Here is a 5,058-nt window from a genome sequence, read left to right as displayed (position 1 = left end):
TCCTATAGGCAGAAACAAGAGGAACTGAGGAAGCTATAGATCCAGCCTACAAGGAGTAGCAGGCAATGCATTCCTTGGAGGCCAGATCTGCTGCCCTTGTGTACCCTGAGGTGGTTGCATCCCCTTGCCTCATGGGTGGGCCGGCCCTGCCTGCAGAACCTTATCAAAAGGTTCCTTGGCTAGAGGAGTAGGAGTGCAAGGAAAGTTGCTCTCGAAAGGCAGAATGCCCCTGATTCCTGATCTTGCCTTCCAGTGGCAGGGAAGCGTCGTGTAAATTCTCCTGCATTTGTTCAGTTGCTTCAGGGCATTGTCAAGGAGTGCTAAGCCTGGAATGTGTCATTATATCAGGGCTGGGGAATCTTCTCCAGATGTTGCTGGACTCCAGCTCCCATCAACCCTGACCGTTGGCCGTGTTGGCCAAGACAGACAGCAGCTGAGTCCTGACAACATCTGAACGGCCCCAAGTTCCCTATCCATGCCAGTACATTCCCCAGGCTCTGTTGTTTGCTTGCAGGTATTCCTTGTCGAATGCTCTGGGGGGGCTCTTTGGTAGGCCATTCTGTGGGTATGAGAAGCCCATGGCTCTCCAGATGTTCTCCCACCAGCCCCAACCAACATGACCTGTGGTCCAGGGTGATGGATGTTGGAGTTGAACAGCAACATATGGAGACCCCTCATGTACCACCCTCTCCACCCCCTCATCTCCTGTGGTGCAGTGATCCTTCTGAAGAACAGCCGTGACGAATTTTTTCCTCGATGGTTGCCAGTTTCCTTGTTCTGGAATTATTTTATAATTGTGCCCTTGCTGAAGAAGCTGCTGATGTGTGTGGAAGGGGAAAGGAACCGTACCGCTGTTGTCCTCCCACCTTTAATATATATATGCTTCCAAGTTGGTCCATGGGGAGGGAAATCGTTTCCAGTTGGGAGAAAAAGCCATAAGATGTGTCACTGGTGCTAACAGTAGTCCCTAGTCCTCCCTTACAAGGGTTATTGTAATAGGTGAAGAGGCACATAATGTTTTCAGAGCAATGGGCTGCTTTGGAAATGGCCTTCCTACCTTCACTCAAAAGGGATGTGTATTCCTCTCCAGAGTTGACCAGGTGAGTGGGAAGCGGAGGGAAGTATTCTGTGAGCTTGCAGCAGGAACTGGCTGTGCACAGTGCTGATTGGCTAGTGCTTGTGACGCAGCCAGGAACCTCTTGCATCCTCAGAGCAGTTTTGCACATTAACTTTTTTAAAAAACAAAAACAAGAAGGTGTTGACTTAATAAAAATCAATTCAGTACCTTTTTATAATAAAGTAGGTAAGCTGTCTGAAGTGGTGGCATAGGAGACAGACAGGCCTGATATACCGTATTTTTCACTCTATAAGACACACCAGACCACAAGACACATCTAGTTTTTGGAGGAGGAAATAAGAAAAAAAATATTCTGAATCTCAGAAGCCAGAACAGCAAGAGGGATTGCTGCGCAGTGAAAGCAGCAATCCCTCTTGCTGTTCTGGCTTCTGGGATAGCTGCGCAGCCTGCATTCGCTCCATAAGACGCACACATTTCCCCTTACTTTTTAGGAGGGAAAAAGTGAGTCTTATAGAGCAAAAAATACGGTAATTCATCCAGAATTTTGATTGGCCGGTATGCACATTTGTCACTTCAGTTGTGAAGCTAGGTTTGCTCTACAGCTGAGAGTCCTGTGAGCTCATTCTGCACCCTTACAATCACAGTGATTTTTTAAAAAATCAAAGTTCTATGCCCTAAGCCTACGAGGACTATTCTAGAAAATGTGAGGATGCTGGCTGCCTTGCACAATCTCAACTGTCACCGTGACTCCTTTCTCCACATTTAGCAGAAATGGAATGTTTATGCAAAACGAGTCAAAGTATTCAAAATTATTTCTTTTATTCAGGTTTCAGAATCCCAGCTTTTCTGAGCCAACAGTTTGCATTATTTGGGTGATGAGTTTTCAGTCAAGTGGAGAATACGCAGCTAAGCAGTTTGAGAGAGGGTGCTGCCACCGAACTATAAACTGGGGATTGGCAACTCAGAGTTGATAGCAGCTGTTTTTAAAAGCATTCATCTCCTCCCCCCCAAAAAATAATTGGGCATCTGTGTGAGGCTGGTAGAGAGCAGAAAGCTCAAAGAAGGAAATGAAGTGTACCACAGCAACTTAATAGGGTGCTTTGAAATTTGGAGAGACAGTAGTTACGCCTAAAGTTGATTCCCACCTTCCTTAATCCTGCTCCTTGAGATTGTGATCAGAGACTCAGGGATCGGAAATGGTAAGGGTTCATTAACAGCCCCAAAGCGTTTTCCTTGATGCGGAGGAGTGGCTGGCATTTTATATTTTTGATATGTACTTTGGGGGAGTGGTGGGAATGTTCTTTTGTAATTAAACGCATAAAAAAAGCCTAAAGGAAATAACGCTTGTTGTGCAATGCTGTCTTGTGTGTGTTTCTGCCCCGGAGGTATCTGAAAGAAAGGGAAGTTCTAGCAAGCAGAGAAGCAGCTGGAGGAAATGCCGACTGAAGTTTATCGTCTGGTGGTGGCTATCTTCCCTCTCTCTTGTTTGTGAGAGCTGTTGCACGAGAGCTGTTGCTTTGTGAGAGCTGTTGCACGAGAGCTGTTGCTTTGCAGCTACACTGGGGGTGGGGGGTTGACTGGAGCATGGAGGGGGACACACCAAGGGTTTGCAGAACTGCAGAAGTCTATGGAGGGAGGGAAAACAGAAGTGGGAGGTTGTGCGTGTGTGTGAGAGAGAGATGGACGGATGGGAGAGGGAAATGAATAGAATCCAATGGAGAAAAGCATGGATGGTGGGCTGGCACAATGACCAGGAACTATCCACTCTGCACCATTTTGTTGCAGGTTGCACTTTATTCAGTATTCATCCTTTTCAACTGAGCTATATGTCTAGCCAGATTTCTAGTAGTTCTCTATCACCATCCTCCCTTCCCTTAGGGCTGCTATTACCTGGATTTCAAAGGCGGAATTGATGTCCAGTGGGAATTTATCCAGCATCTTTGGCAAGTCAATTGAAAAATCTTGGGTTTTTTTTTTTTTACATTTTTGTAAAAAACAACATTGGGGGTTTGTCTAAAAAAAATAAAGCTCAACTGTCCTGGTTTTTACTTTTTGAAATATGGCAACCCTACTTCCCTTATTCTCATTTTCATATTGTACCCTGAGCGCTGTGGGCTGAGCTTTGGCTACGTCAAGGAATGTCTAGAAACATTCCCAACTGCTAAGTGGGAATGAACATGGAAGTGGCTGCATGTAGAACTGGTGCCCCACCTCGCCCCCCACATAAGCGTTCCTTGCATCAAATTGTAGTGTCGGAAGGGACCACAGGGGTCATCTAGTCTAACCCCCTGAAATCCAGGAATCCTTTCCCCAAACGTGGGGCTCAAACCCATAACCCTGAGATTAAGAGTCTCTTGCGCTAGCAACTGCATTTGTCATGCATTCCACACCTACTCAGGTGTGGATCTAAAACATGCTCCCAGAGCACCCGCCCAACTCCTGGTTGCCTGTGTGCCAACCCTACATGCAAATTGGTTGATTCATGCCACCAGGGTGGCTGGTATAGGGAAAGGAGGCAGGGAGTTCTTGCGTAGGAATGCCTGTGGCTGTTCTAGAGTCACAGAGTCATGGAATGATGCAGATTGTGGTGGCAGCCACGGCTGCTGTGGCCTAGTTTGGGGTGTTTCATTTTTGTGCGTGTGCATTTGCTGCCCTGGGCTTCAAGGATTGGATATGAATAGTGATCATCAGAACTGGAAATTGCCAGAATTCAGTTCCAGCTCTAGCACCTCTCAGTTGGCGCCATGGCCATTCTAAGAGAACAAGGGAGCTGTTCGTGGTGAGTTCCGGCGCCTATTTTTCTAGCAAAATAGCACTGATGATGATAATGGAATCTCAATCAATTCATCAGGCTTGGAGAGGTGCTCTGGTCTGCAACGCGGCTGAAGGATGACTAGCTGAGATGATGTGGGTGGGATTCAGGGAAGTCCTCTTCTACAATGTCTATGGCAGGGGTCAGCAAATTTTTTCAGCAGGGGGCCGGTCCACTGTCCCTCAGACCTTGTGGGGGGCCAGACTATATTTTTTTGGGGGAAATGAATGAATTCCTATGCCCCACAAATAACCCAGAGATGCATTTTAAATAAAAGCACACATTCTACTTGTGTAAAAACACACTGATTCCTGGACCGTCCGCGGGCCAGATTTAGAAAGCGATTGGGCCAGATCCAGCCTACCCATGGTCTATGGGCTGGAGGTGCACAGCACACCTAATGTGGTGTAGTGTTTCACTTGTAACAGACTAGGGAGGCCTGGATTTAAATCCTCACAAAGTCCACTGGGTAGCTCCTGGGCCAATTCGTACCTCTTTGCCCAAGGCAGAACAGCAAATGACTTAGCTTTTTTTTAAAAAAAAGATATTTATTAAAATTTTCCACTGTAATACATTAAAAAAAATCAAAAAACAAAAAACAAAAAAGTTTAAAAACACATAGAGTTCACAATCCTTATTTTCTATAACATATTTCCCTGACTTCCCCACACCTCCCCTTCTTGCATTCCAGTTCAAATTGTTGGTTCGACAAGTTCTTATCCCTAATTTTTAACCTTTTTATATTTAGTTCATTTTAAAAACCCAATTTTGCCTTATAAACATCAATATTTATGCATCAGTGCTTATTCTTAAAACCTTTTTCTAAAGTCGGCCTAAATTCCCTTCCACGATTTCCCCAATTTTCATACAAATAACAGAACAAAGTAAAAGCAAAACAGGTTATAATCATGCACCCTTTGGATTCCCAAACTCCACCCCCCCTTTCCCAGTTTCAATCCCCAACAAACGTCCATCAGTCAATCTACTATCAGCCTGGAGATCTCACGTCCGAGGCTCTTAATTCTCTCTCAATTCCTCTCTGCCGGTTTTTTGGGTAGTCCTTGGTATTAGACACCAAATCTCGGAGAAGCTCTAGCCCAATAGGGTCCATGTTTCTTCCAGCCAGACCTCCATACTTAAAAGTGGAGCCTGAATCTTGTTTCTTACT

This window comes from Podarcis muralis, chromosome 13 (assembly GCF_964188315.1).
Source record: "Podarcis muralis chromosome 13, rPodMur119.hap1.1, whole genome shotgun sequence".
NCBI lineage: Eukaryota > Metazoa > Chordata > Lepidosauria > Squamata > Lacertidae > Podarcis > Podarcis muralis.
The sequence above is the reverse complement of the archived record's forward strand: the minus strand, read 5'-3'. Positions refer to the sequence as shown.